Source organism: Ambystoma mexicanum, chromosome 11 (assembly GCF_040938575.1).
Source record: "Ambystoma mexicanum isolate Mex_15411 chromosome 11, UKY_AmexF1_1, whole genome shotgun sequence".
In the NCBI taxonomy this organism is placed as follows: domain Eukaryota; kingdom Metazoa; phylum Chordata; class Amphibia; order Caudata; family Ambystomatidae; genus Ambystoma; species Ambystoma mexicanum.
In genome coordinates this window covers 824,791,956-824,805,067 of record NC_090934.1, presented here as the reverse complement: position 1 = coordinate 824,805,067, position 13,112 = coordinate 824,791,956, and the positions used below count along the sequence as shown (strand labels likewise).

At 46.4% G+C, this 13,112-nt stretch overlaps 9 non-coding genes across 9 annotated transcripts; all 9 read left to right on the top strand.

Annotated features, from left to right (window-relative positions):
• Positions 1–776: 776 nt before the first annotated feature.
• Positions 777–850, top strand: TRNAN-GUU (transfer RNA asparagine (anticodon GUU)). The gene has a single exon. It is a non-coding gene; the product is annotated as a tRNA-Asn (tRNA).
• A 2,173-nt stretch (positions 851–3,023) lies between these two features.
• Positions 3,024–3,097, top strand: TRNAN-GUU (transfer RNA asparagine (anticodon GUU)). Its single transcript has one exon. It is a non-coding gene; the product is annotated as a tRNA-Asn (tRNA).
• A 313-nt stretch (positions 3,098–3,410) lies between these two features.
• On the top strand, positions 3,411–3,482 carry TRNAW-CCA (transfer RNA tryptophan (anticodon CCA)). The gene has a single exon. It is a non-coding gene; the product is annotated as a tRNA-Trp (tRNA).
• A 1,790-nt stretch (positions 3,483–5,272) lies between these two features.
• TRNAN-GUU (transfer RNA asparagine (anticodon GUU)) lies at positions 5,273–5,346 on the top strand. Its single transcript has one exon. It is a non-coding gene; the product is annotated as a tRNA-Asn (tRNA).
• A 313-nt stretch (positions 5,347–5,659) lies between these two features.
• Positions 5,660–5,731, top strand: TRNAW-CCA (transfer RNA tryptophan (anticodon CCA)). Its single transcript has one exon. It is a non-coding gene; the product is annotated as a tRNA-Trp (tRNA).
• A 1,790-nt stretch (positions 5,732–7,521) lies between these two features.
• Positions 7,522–7,595, top strand: TRNAN-GUU (transfer RNA asparagine (anticodon GUU)). Its single transcript has one exon. It is a non-coding gene; the product is annotated as a tRNA-Asn (tRNA).
• Positions 7,596–7,908: 313 nt separating this feature from the next.
• On the top strand, positions 7,909–7,980 carry TRNAW-CCA (transfer RNA tryptophan (anticodon CCA)). The gene has a single exon. It is a non-coding gene; the product is annotated as a tRNA-Trp (tRNA).
• Positions 7,981–12,002: 4,022 nt separating this feature from the next.
• Positions 12,003–12,076, top strand: TRNAN-GUU (transfer RNA asparagine (anticodon GUU)). Its single transcript has one exon. It is a non-coding gene; the product is annotated as a tRNA-Asn (tRNA).
• A 313-nt stretch (positions 12,077–12,389) lies between these two features.
• On the top strand, positions 12,390–12,461 carry TRNAW-CCA (transfer RNA tryptophan (anticodon CCA)). Its single transcript has one exon. It is a non-coding gene; the product is annotated as a tRNA-Trp (tRNA).
• The last annotated feature ends 651 nt before the right edge of the window (positions 12,462–13,112 follow it).

Sequence of the window (13,112 nt, the reverse complement as noted above, 5' to 3'; positions counted from 1 at the left end):
CTACCCCAGAAATTAGAATTCACCCAGTCAAACAGAGGGATCTATAAAGATCATGGCAAGTAGTTAACATAAGCTACTTCCCCCAAGTTCTCTTGGTGCACTCTGCTGCCCTCTTTTAACAGAAGAATGCAACTGCAGGTCTTGCTTCTCAGCAAGGTACCTACATATAGAAACCTTGGTGCACTCTTGCTAAATCTGCTGGAATGTGTCTTCTATTGTGCCCAAGGTGGTTGTGTATTTGGGGACTCAGGGAAGCAAGGGAGCAGTCTAATGCACTGCAGTGCTAAGAGAGGCATGCCTTTTTCAGAAAAAAGTTCAGGTTTTCTGCCAATCAGAAAAAAATAGCAATGCAATCAGGCCAAAGGCAGAGCACACATGCCAGTGAGTCTCTGTGGCACAATTGGTTAGCGCGTTCGGCTGTTAACCGAAAAGACGCTGCTGTTTTTGGCACAAAGACACAGAGTGTTCCACTCAGTAAACCTGAGTCATTTCTCCCGTGTTCTCTGGGTTCAGCCTACTGTCCCCTTTTAACACAAGTGCGCAACTGTGGCTTTCTCCTCATAGCAAGTTATGCCTACACAGAGGACATTTGGTGCACTGTTGATGGGCTCTGTCCTCTACTAAATCCCCTGTGTTTGTGGATTAGGGGAGGTAGGGAAGTGCTTGATACCCTGATTTGCTGTGGGAAATAGAGCTATTTTAGAAATATTTTCAGGTTGCCTGGGAAGCATCAGCAAACAGCACACCAATCAGGCCCCAGTGTAAGCACTGCATGAGTCTCTGTGGCGCAATCGGTTAGCGCGTTCGGCTGTTAACCGAAAGGTTGGTGGTTCAAGCCCACCCAGGGACGATGCATTTTGGCTCAAAAATTCAGCATGACCAACTACGAACTTCTGTTTACCTCTCGCAGGTCTCGTCTGCTGACGTCCAAAAAATCCAATAAACTGTAAGCAATTCTTCTCGCTTGCTTTAGTTTTTCAAAACTTGCCATTCAATTCATAAACATCAAGACTTCATGGGAAGGGTTTGGCTGCAGCGTGCACTGATGCACAGAAGGAAGCTATCCTTGCCAGTCTACTTAAAGAAGCAATGAGGCTCTGCAGGTTCATGCACGTCTCCTACCTTTATTCTGTCATCAGACACACCAGGTGGATTGCCACAAGGACCTCGTGGCGCAATGGTAGCGTCTGACTCCAGCTCAGAAGGTTGTGTGTTCAAATCACGTCGGGGTCATACTTCCTTTTCCCACTCTGAAATACAAAATTGCTCTTCAGTATCTCGTTATTTCAACCTGACTGCATCTTTATGCTCTGGGCCTAGTTGTTCTGGCGTTTCGAATGTAAGCTTTGCAGCAGGGAAGTATCATATTGACAGACACCCATGAAGGACATGGTCAACCTTTAAAGCAGGCCAATCTCTATGTTTTACTGGATGCAGCAGAAGTATTTCCTCTTTACCATCTCTTCAAGTGGGCCTGACTGATGTGCTGTTTTGTGCACGCTACGTGGGCTTTGTAAAGCATACCTCTGCCATTTGCATGGCCTCCTAGCGCTGTCAATATTTTCGTGTAATCGCTGAATGCTGCACTGTCCTGGGAAATCTAGGTGTGACTAAAGGATATATGCTGGGGCCCCGAAAGGGGGTCGGCAGTCTAGTGGCAATGCCCATCACTTTGCAGTTTGGGTTTGTGAGTTCAGGTACCGGTCTGGTGTCGGAAAACTGTAAGCGCCCTCCCAATCAACTGTCGGTCCTGGATTGTGAGGATTTCCCCTTATACTGGTCTCAGTAGACACATTTCCATTTTACTTTTTCACTCTCGCATTGCCTATTTCTCTCTCTCTCATAGATACATTATAGACAAGAGAGACATTGTCAGCGAGAGGGTTGCACAGCACCTTCCCCCATTTCCCTAAGTGCATTGCATGGGGCTCTGGGAGGCGTGCACATTTGTCTGAAACACAAAGATCCACTGGCAATAAAAAGCGTAGGTCCCTAGTTTGCATTTCTTAAAATTTGAAGTGACACTCAGAGTTGTCTCGGGCGTGACTGTACCTTTCATAGGAGATGTGCTAATCCCCAAACCCTCTTCCTTTGTCCCAGTAATCTGTCTTAGTGCCTCTAGCAAGTTGTTTTCTGAAACAAAGCTTACCTGAACATCCTGTAAAATTGGTAACTATTCAGTAGCAGTACAGTGCAGTATATAGCATTCCTGTTGCGCACAGCATCTAGATCCAAAAATTGCTTACTCTACCCCAGAAATTAGAATTCACCCAGTCAAACAGAGGGATCTATAAAGAGCATGGCAAGTAGTTAACATAAGCTACTTCCCCCAAGTTCTCTTGGTGCACTCTGCTGCCCTCTTTTAACAGAAGAATGCAACTGCAGGTCTTGCTTCTCAGCAAGGTACCTACATATAGAATCCTTGGTGCACTCTTGCTAAATCTGCTGGAATGTGTCTTCTATTGTGCCCAAGGTGGTTGTGTATTTGGGGACTCAGGGAAGCAAGGGAGCAGTCTACTGCACTGCAGTGCTAAGAGAGGCATGCCTTTTTCACAAAAAAGTTCAGGTTTTCTGCCAATCAGAAAAAAATAGCAATGCAATCAGGCCAAAGGCAGAACACACATGCCAGTGAGTCTCTGTGGCGCAATTGGTTAGCGCGTTCGGCTGTTAACCGAAAAGACGCTGCTGTTTTTGGCACAAAGACACAGAGTGTTCCACTCAGTAAACCTGAGTCATTTCTCCCGTGTTCTCTGGGTTCAGCCTACTGTCCCCTTTTAACACAAGTGCGCAACTGTGGCTTTCTCCTCATAGCAAGTTATGCCTACACAGAGGACATTTGGTGCACTGTTGATGGGCTCTGTCCTCTACTAAATCCCCTGTGTTTGTGGATTAGGGGAGGTAGGGAAGTGCTTGATACCCTGATTTGCTGTGGGAAATAGAGCTATTTTAGAAATATTTTCAGGTTGCCTGGGAAGCATAAGCAAACAGCACACCAATCAGGCCCCTGTGTAAGAACTGCATGAGTCTCTGTGGCGCAATCGGTTAGCGCGTTCGGCTGTTAACCGAAAGGTTGGTGGTTCAAGCCCACCCAGGGACGGTGCATTTTGGCTCAAAAATTCAGCATGACCAACTATGAACTTCTGTTTACCTCTCGCAGGTCTCGTCTGCTGACGTCCAAAAAATCCAATAAACTGTAAGCAATTCTTCTCGCTTGCTTTAGTTTTTCAAAACTTGCCATTCAATTCATAAACATCAAGACTTCATGGGAAGGGTTTGGCTGCAGCGTGTACTGATGCACAGAAGGAAGCTATCCTAGCCAGTCTACTTAAAGAAGCAATGAGGCTCTGCAGGTCCATGCACGTCTCCTACCTTTATTCTGTCATCAGACATACCAGGTGGATTTCCGCAAGGACCTCGTGGCGCAATGGTAGCGCGTCTGACTCCAGATCAGAAGGTTGCGTGTTCAAATCATGTCGGGGTCATACTTCCTTTTCCCACTCTGAAATACAAAATTGCTCTTCAGTATCTCGTTATTTCAACCTGACTGCATCTTTGTGCTCTGGGCCTAGTTGTTCTGGCGTTTCGAATGTAAGCTTTGCAGCAGGGAAGTATCATATTGACAGACACCCATGAAGGACATGGTCAACCTTTAAAGCAGGCCAATCTCTATGTTTTACTGGATGCAGCAGAAGTATTTCCTCTTTACCATCTCTTCAAGTGGGCCTGACTGATGTGCTGTTTTGTGCACGCTACGTGTGCTTTGTAAAGCATACCTCTGCCATTTGCATGGCCTACTAGCGCTGTCAATATTTTCGTGTAATCGCTGAATGCTGCACTGTCCTGGGAACTCTAGGTGTGACCAAACGATATATGCTGGGGCCCCGAAAGGGGGTCGGCAGTCTAGTGGCAATGCCCATCACTTTGCAGTTTGGGTTTGTGAGTTCAGGTACCGGTCTGGTGTCAGAAAACTGTAAGCGCCCTCCCAATCAACTGTCAGTCCTGGATTGTGAGGATTTCCCCTTATACTGGTCTCAGTAGACACATTTCCATTTTACTTTTTCACTCTCGCATTGCCTATTTCTCTCTCTCTCATAGATACATTATAGACAAGAGAGACATTGTCAGCAAGAGGGTTGCACAGCACCTTCCCCCATTTCGCTAAGTGCATTGCATGGGGCTCTGGGAGGCGTGCACATTTGTCTGAAACACAAAAATCCACTGGCAATAAAAGGCGTAGGACCCCAGTTCGCATTTCTTAGAATTTGAGGAGGCACTCAGAGTTGTCTCGGGCGTGACTGTACCTTTCATAGGAGATGTGCTAATCCCCAAACCCTCTTCCTTTGTCCCAGTAATCTGTCCTAGGGCCTCTAGCAAGTTGTTTTCTGAAACAAAGCTTACCTGAACATCCTGTAAAATTGGTAACTTTTCAGTAGCAGTACAGTGCAGTATATAGCATTCCTGTTGCGCACAGCATCTAGATCCAAAAATTGCTTACTCTACCCCAGAAATTAGAATTCACCCAGTCAAACAGAGGGATCTATAAAGATCATGGCAAGTAGTTAACATAAGCTACTTCCCCCAAGTTCTCTTGGTGCACTCTGCTGCCCTCTTTTAACAGAAGAATGCAACTGCAGGTCTTGCTTCTCAGCAAGGTACCTACATATAGAAACCTTGGTGCACTCTTGCTAAATCTGCTGGAATGTGTCTTCTATTGTGCCCAAGGTGGTTGTGTATTTGGGGACTCAGGGAAGCAAGGGAGCAGTCTAATGCACTGCAGTGCTAAGAGAGGCATGCCTTTTTCAGAAAAAAGTTCAGGTTTTCTGCCAATCAGAAAAAAATAGCAATGCAATCAGGCCAAAGACAGAACACACATGCCAGTGAGTCTCTGTGGCACAATTGGTTAGCGCGTTCGGCTGTTAACCGAAAAGACGCTGCTGTTTTTGGCACAAAGACACAGAGTGTTCCACTCAGTAAACCTGAGTCATTTCTCCCGTGTTCTCTGGGTTCAGCCTACTGTCCCCATTTAACACAAGTGCGCAACTGTGGCTTTCTCCTCATAGCAAGTTATGCCTACACAGTGGACATTTGGTGCACTGTTGATGGGCTCTGTCCTCTACTAAATCCCCTGTGTTTGTGGATTAGGGGAGGTAGGGAAGTGCTTGATACCCTGATTTGCTGTGGGAAATAGAGCTATTTTAGAAATATTTTCAGGTTGCCTGGGAAGCATAAGCAAACAGCACACCAATCAGGCCCCAGTGTAAGCACTGCATGAGTCTCTGTGGCGCAATCGGTTAGCGCGTTCGGCTGTTAACCGAAAGGTTGGTGGTTCAAGCCAACCCAGGGACGATGCATTTTGGCTCAAAAATTCAGCATGACCAACTATGAACTTCTGTTTACCTCTCGCAGGTCTCGTCTGCTGACGTCCAAAAAATCCAATAAACTGTAAGCAATTCTTCTCGCTTGCTTTAGTTTTTCAAAACTTGCCATTCAATTCATAAACATCAAGACTTCATGGGAAGGGTTTGGCTGCAGCGTGTACTGATGCACAGTAGGAAGCTATCCTAGCCAGTCTACCTAAAGAAGCAATGAGGCTCTGCAGGTGCATGTACGTCTCCTACCTTTATTCTTTCATCAGACACACCAGGTGGATTGCCACAAGGACCTCGTGGCGCAATGGTAGCGCGTCTGACTCCAGATCAAAAGGTTGTGTGTTCAAATCACGTCGGGGTCATACTTCCTTTTCCCACTCTGAAATACAAAATTGCTCTTCAGTATCTCGTTATTTCAACCTGACTGCATCTTTGTGCTCTGGGCCTAGTTGTTCTGGCGTTTCGAATGTAAGCTTTGCAGCAGGGAAGTATCATATTGACAGACACCCATGAAGGACATGGTCAACCTTTAAAGCAGGCCAATCTCTATGTTTTACTGGATGCAGCAGAAGTATTTCCTCTTTACCATCTCTTCAAGTGGGCCTGACTGATGTGCTGTTTTGTGCACGCTACGTGGGCTTTGTAAAGCATACCTCTGCCATTTGCATGGCCTCCTAGCGCTGTCAATATTTTCGTGTAATCGCTGAATGCTGCACTGTCCTGGGAACTCTAGGTGTGACTAAAGGATATATGTTGGGGCCCCGAAAGGGGGTCGGCAGTCTAGTGGCAATGGGCATCACTTTGCAGTTTGGGTTTGTGAGTTCAGGTACCGGTCTGGTGTCGGAAACCTGTAAGCGCCCTCCCAATCAACTGTCGGTCCTGGATTGTGAGGATTTCCCCTTATACTGGTCTCAGTAGACACATTTCCATTTTACTTTTTCACTCTCGCATTGCCTATTTCTCTCTCTCTCATAGTTACATTATAGACAAGAGAGACATTGTCAGCGAGAGGGCTTCACAGCACCTTCCCCCCTTTCCCTAAGTGCATTGCAAGGGGCTCTGGGAGGCGTGCACATTTGTCTGAAACACAAAGATCCACTGGCAATAAAAAGCGTAGGTCCCTAGTTTGCATTTCTTAGAATTTGAGGTGACACTCAGAGTTGTCTCGGGCGTGACTGTACCTTTCATAGGAGATGTGCTAATCCCCAAACCCTCTTCCTTTGTCCCAGTAATCTGTCTTAGTGCCTCTAGCAAGTTGTTTTCTGAAACAAAGCTTACCTGAACATCCTGTAAAATTGGTAACTTTTCAGTAGCAGTACAGTGCAGTATATAGCATTCCTGTTGCGCACAGCATCTAGATCCAAAAATTGCTTACTCTACCCCAGAAATTAGAATTCACCCAGTCAAACAGAGGGATCTATAAAGAGCATGGCAAGTAGTTAACATAAGCTACTTCCCCCAAGTTCTCTTGGTGCACTCTGCTGCCCTCTTTTAACAGAAGAATGCAACTGCAGGTCTTGCTTCTCAGCAAGGTACCTACATATAGAATCCTTGGTGCACTCTTGCTAAATCGGCTGGAATGTGTCTTCTATTGTGCCCAAGGTGGTTGTGTATTTGGGGACTCAGGGAAGCAAGGGAGCAGTCTAATGCACTGCAGTGCTAAGAGAGGCATGCCTTTTTCAGAAAAAAGTTCAGGTTTTCTGCCAATCAGAAAAAAATAGCAATGCAATCAGGCCAAAGGCAGAACACACATGCCAGTGAGTCTCTGTGGCGCAATTGGTTAGCGCGTTCGGCTGTTAACCGAAAAGACGCTGCTGTTTTGGGCACAAAGATACAGAGTGTTCCACTCAGTAAACCTGAGTCATTTCTCCCGTGTTCTCTGGGTTTAGCCTACTGTCCCCTTTTAACACAAGTGCGCAACTGTGGCTTTCTCCTCATAGCAAGTTATGCCTACACAGAGGGCATTTGGTGCACTGTTGATGGGCTCTGTCCTCTACTAAATCCCCTGTGTTTGTGGATTACGGGAGGTAGGGAAGTGCTTGATACCCTGATTTGCTGTGGGAAATAGAGCTATTTTAGAAATATTTTCAGGTTGCCTGGGGAGCATAAGCAAACAGCACACCAATCAGGCCCCAGTGTAAGCACTGCATGAGTCTCTGTGGCGCAATCGGTTAGCGCGTTCGGCTGTTAACCGAAAGGTTGGTGGTTCAAGCCCACCCAGGGACGATGCATTTTGGCTCAAAAATTCAGCATGACCAACTATGAACTTCTGTTTACCTCTCGCAGGTCTCGTCTGCTGACGTCCAAAAAATCCAATAAACTGCAAGCAATTCTTCTCGCTTGCTTTAGTTTTTCAAAACTTGCCATTCAATTCATAAACATCAAGACTTCATGGGAAGGGTTTGGCTGCAGCGTGTACTGATGCACAGAAGGAAGCTTTCCTAGCCAGTCTACTTAAAGAAGCAATGAGGCTCTGCAGGTCCATGTACGTCTCCTACCTTTACTCTGTCATCAGACACACCAGGTGGACTGCCACAAGGACCTCGTGGCGCAATGGTAGCGCGTCTGTCTCCAGATCAGAAGGTTGCGTGTTCAAATCACGTCGGGGTCATATTTGCTTTTCCCACTCTGAAATACAAAATTGCTCTTCAGTATCTCGTTATTTCAACCTGACTGCATCTTTGTGCTCTGGGCCTAGTTGTTCTGGCGTTTCGAATGTAAGCTTTGCAGCAGGGAAGTATCATATTGACAGACACCCATGAAGAACATGGTCAACCTTTAAAGCAGGCCAATCTCTATGTTTTACTGGATGCAGCAGAAGTATTTCCTCTTTACCATCTCTTCAAGTGGGCCTGACTGATGTGCTGTTTTGTGCACGCTACGTGGGCTTTGTAAAGCATACCTCTGCCATTTGCATGGCTTCCTAGCGCTGTCAATATTTTCGTGTAATCGCTGAATGCTGCACTGTCCCGGGAACTCTAGGTGTGACTAAAGGATATATGCTGGGGCCCCGAAAGGGGGTCGGCAGTCTAGTGGCAATGGGCATCACTTTGCAGTTTGGGTTTGTGAGTTCAGGTACCGGTCTGGTGTCGGAAACCTGTAAGCGCCCTCCCAATCAACTGTCGGTCCTGGATTGTGAGGATTTCCCCTTATACTGGTCTCAGTAGACACATTTCCATTTTACTTTTTCACTCTCGCATTGCCTATTTCTCTCTCTCTCATAGTTACATGATAGACAAGAGAGACATTGTCAGCGAGAGGGCTTCACAGCACCTTCCCCCCTTTCCCTAAGTGCATTGCAAGGTGCTCTGGGAGGCGTGCACATTTGTCTGAAACACAAAGATCCACTGGCAATAAAAAGCGTAGGTCCCTAGTTTGCATTTCTTAGAATTTGAGGTGACACTCAGAGTTGTCTCGGGCGTGACTGTACCTTTCATAGGAGATGTGCTAATCCCCAAACCCTCTTCCTTTGTCCCAGTAATCTGTCTTAGTGCCTCTAGCAAGTTGTTTTCTGAAACAAAGCTTACCTGAACATCCTGTAAAATTGGTAACTTTTCAGTAGCAGTACAGTGCAGTATATAGCATTCCTGTTGCGCACAGCATCTAGATCCAAAAATTGCTTACTCTACCCCAGAAATTAGAATTCACCCAGTCAAACAGAGGGATCTATAAAGAGCATGGCAAGTAGTTAACATAAGCTACTTCCCCCAAGTTCTCTTGGTGCACTCTGCTGCCCTCTTTTAACAGAAGAATGCAACTGCAGGTCTTGCTTCTCAGCAAGGTACCTACATATAGAATCCTTGGTGCACTCTTGCTAAATCTGCTGGAATGTGTCTTCTATTGTGCCCAAGGTGGTTTTGTATTTGGGGACTCAGGGAAGCAAGGGAGCAGTCTAATGCACTGCAGTGCTAAGAGAGGCATGCCTTTTTCAGAAAAAAGTTCAGGTTTTCTGCCAATCAGAAAAAAATAGCAATGCAATCAGGCCAAAGGCAGAACACACATGCCAGTGAGTCTCTGTGGCACAATTGGTTAGCGCGTTCGGCTGTTAACCGAAAAGACGCTGCTGTTTTTGGCACAAAGACACAGAGTGTTCCACTCAGTAAACCTGAGTCATTTCTCCCGTGTTCTCTGGGTTCAGCCTACTGTCCCCTTTTAACACAAGTGCGCAACTGTGGCTTTCTCCTCATAGCAAGTTATGCCTACACAGAGGACATTTGGTGCACTGTTGATGGGCTCTGTCCTCTACTAAATCCCCTGTGTTTGTGGATTAGGGGAGGTAGGGAAGTGCTTGATACCCTGATTTGCTGTGGGAAATAGAGCTATTTTAGAAATATTTTCAGGTTGCCTGGGAAGCATAAGCAAACAGCACACCAATCAGGCCCCTGTGTAAGAACTGCATGAGTCTCTGTGGCGCAATCGGTTAGCGCGTTCGGCTGTTAACCGAAGCCCACCCAGGGACGGTGCATTTTGGCTCAAAAATTCAGCGTGACCAACTATGGACTTCTGTTTACCTCTCGCAGGTCTCGTCTGCTGACGTCCAAAAAATCCAATAAACTGCAAGCAATTCTTCTCGCTTGCTTTAGTTTTTCAAAACTTGCCATTCAATTCATAAACATCAAGACTTCATGGGAAGGGTTTGGCTGCAGCGTGTACTGATGCACAGAAGGAAGCTATCCTAGCCAGTCTACTTAAAGAAGCAATGAGGCTCTGCAGGTTCATGCACGTCTCCTACCTTTATTCTGTCATCAGACACACCAGGTGGATTGCCACAAGGACCTCGTGGCGCAATGGTAGCGTCTGACTCCAGATCAGACGGTTGTGTGTTCAAATCACGTCGGGGTCATACTTCCTTTTCCCACTCTGAAATACAAAATTGCTCTTCAGTATCTCGTTATTTCAACCTGACTGCATCTTTATGCTCTGGGCCTAGTTGTTCTGGCGTTTCGAATGTAAGCTTTGCAGCAGGGAAGTATCATATTGACAGACACCCATGAAGGACATGGTCAACCTTTAAAGCAGGCCAATCTCTATGTTTTACTGGATGCAGCAGAAGTATTTCCTCTTTACCATCTCTTCAAGTGGGCCTGACTGATGTGCTGTTTTGTGCATGCTACGTGGGCTTTGTAAAGCATACCTCTGCCATTTGCATGGCCTCCTAGCGCTGTCAATATTTTCGTGTAATCGCTGAATGCTGCACTGTCCTGGGAACTCTAGGTGTGACCAAACGATATATGCTGGGGCCCCGAAAGGGGGTCGGCAGTCTAGTGGCAATGCCCATCACTTTGTAGTTTGGGTTTGTGAGTTCAGGTACCGGTCTGGTGTCGGAAACCTGTAAGCGCCCTCCCAATCAACTGTCGGTCCTGGATTGTGAGGATTTCCCCTTATACTGGTCTCAGTAGACACATTTCCATTTTACTTTTTCACTCTCGCATTGCCTATTTCTCTCTCTCTCATAGTTACATTATAGACAAGAGAGACATTGTCAGCGAGAGGGTTGCACAGCACCTTCCCCCCTTTCCCTAAGTGCATTGCAAGGGGCTCTGGGAGGCGTGCACATTTGTCTGAAACACAAAGATCCACTGGCAATAAAAAGCGTAGGTCCCTAGTTTGCATTTCTTAGAATTTGAGGTGACACTCAGAGTTGTCTCGGGCGTGACTGTACCTTTCATAGGAGATGTGCTAATCCCCAAACCCTCTTCCTTTGTCCCAGTAATCTGTCTTAGTGCCTCTAGCAAGTTGTTTTCTGAAACAAAGCTTACCTGAACATCCTGTAAAATTGGTAACTTTTCAGTAGCAGTACAGTGCAGTATATAGCATTCCTGTTGCGCACAGCATCTAGATCCAAAAATTGCTTACTCTACCCCAGAAATTAGAATTCACCCAGTCAAACAGAGGGATCTATAAAGAGCATGGCAAGTAGTTAACATAAGCTACTTCCCCCAAGTTCTCTTGGTGAACTCTGCTGCCCTCTTTTAACAGAAGAATGCAACTGCAGGTCTTGCTTCTCAGCAAGGTACCTACATATAGAATCCTTGGTGCACTCTTGCTAAATCTGCTGGAATGTGTCTTCTATTGTGCCCAAGGTGGTTGTGTATTTGGGGACTCAGGGAAGCAAGGGAGCAGTCTAATGCACTGCAGTGCTAAGAGAGGCATGCCTTTTTCAGAAAAAAGTTCAGGTTTTCTGCCAATCAGAAAAAAATAGCAATGCAATCAGGCCAAAGGCAGAACACACATGCCAGTGAGTCTCTGTGGCGCAATTGGTTAGCGCGTTCGGCTGTTAACCGAAAAGACGCTGCTGTTTTGGGCACAAAGACACAGAGTGTTCCACTCAGTAAACCTGAGTCATTTCTCCCGTGTTCTCTGGGTTCAGCCTACTGTCCCCTTTTAAGACAAGTGCGCAACTGTGGCTTTCTCCTCATAGCAAGTTATGCCTACACAGAGGACATTTGGTGCACTGTTGATGGGCTCTGTCCTCTACTAAATCCCCTGTGTTTGTGGATTACGGGAGGTAGGGAAGTGCTTGATACCCTGATTTGCTGTGGGAAATAGAGCTATTTTAGAAATATTTTCAGGTTGCCTGGGGAGCATAAGCAAACAGCACACCAATCAGGCCCCAGAGTAAGCACTGCATGAGTCTCTGTGGCGCAATCGGTTAGCGCGTTCGGCTGTTAACCGAAAGGTTGGTGGTTCAAGCCCACCCAGGGACGATGCGTTTTGGCTCAAAAATTCAGCATGACCAACTATGAACTTCTGTTTACCTCTCGCAGGTCTCGTCTGCTGACGTCCAAAAAATCCAATAAACTGCAAGCAATTCTTCTCGCTTGCTTTAGTTTTTCAAAACTTGCCATTCAATTCATAAACATCAAGACTTCATGGGAAGGGTTTGGCTGCAGCGTGTACTGATGCACAGAAGGAAGCTATCCTAGCCAGTCTACTTAAAGAAGCAATGAGGCTCTGCAGGTCCATGTACGTCTCCTACCTTTACTCTGTCATCAGACACACCAGGTGGACTGCCACAAGGACCTCGTGGCGCAATGGTAGCGCGTCTGACTCCAGATCAGAAGGTTGCGTGTTCAAATCACGTCGGGGTCATACTTCCTTTTCCCACTCTGAAATACAAAATTACTCTTCAGTATCTCGTTATTTCAACCTGACTGCATCTTTGTGCTCTGGGCCTAGTTGTTCTGGCGTTTCGAATGTAAGCTTTGCAGCAGGGAAGTATCATATTGACAGACACCCATGAAGGACATGGTCAACCTTTAAAGCAGGCCAATCTCTATGTTTTACTGGATGCAGCAGAAGTATTTCCTCTTTACCATCTCTTCAAGTGGGCCTGACTGATGTGCTGTTTTGTGCACGCTACGTGGGCTTTGTAAAGCATACCTCTGCCATTTGCATGGCCTCCTAGCGCTGTCAATATTTTCGTGTAATCGCTGAATGCTGCACTGTCCCGGGAACTCTAGGTGTGACTAAAGGATATATGCTGGGGCCCCGAAAGGGGGTCGGCAGTCTAGTGGCAATGGGCATCACTTTGCAGTTTGGGTTTGTGAGTTCAGGTACCGGTCTGGTGTCGGAAACCTGTAAGCGCCCTCCCAATCAACTGTCGGTCCTGGATTGTGAGGATTTCCCCTTATACTGGTCTCAGTAGACACATTTCCATTTTACTTTTTCACTCTCGCATTGCCTATTTCTCTCTCTCTCATAGTTACATTATAGACAAGAGAGACATTGTCAGCGAGAGGG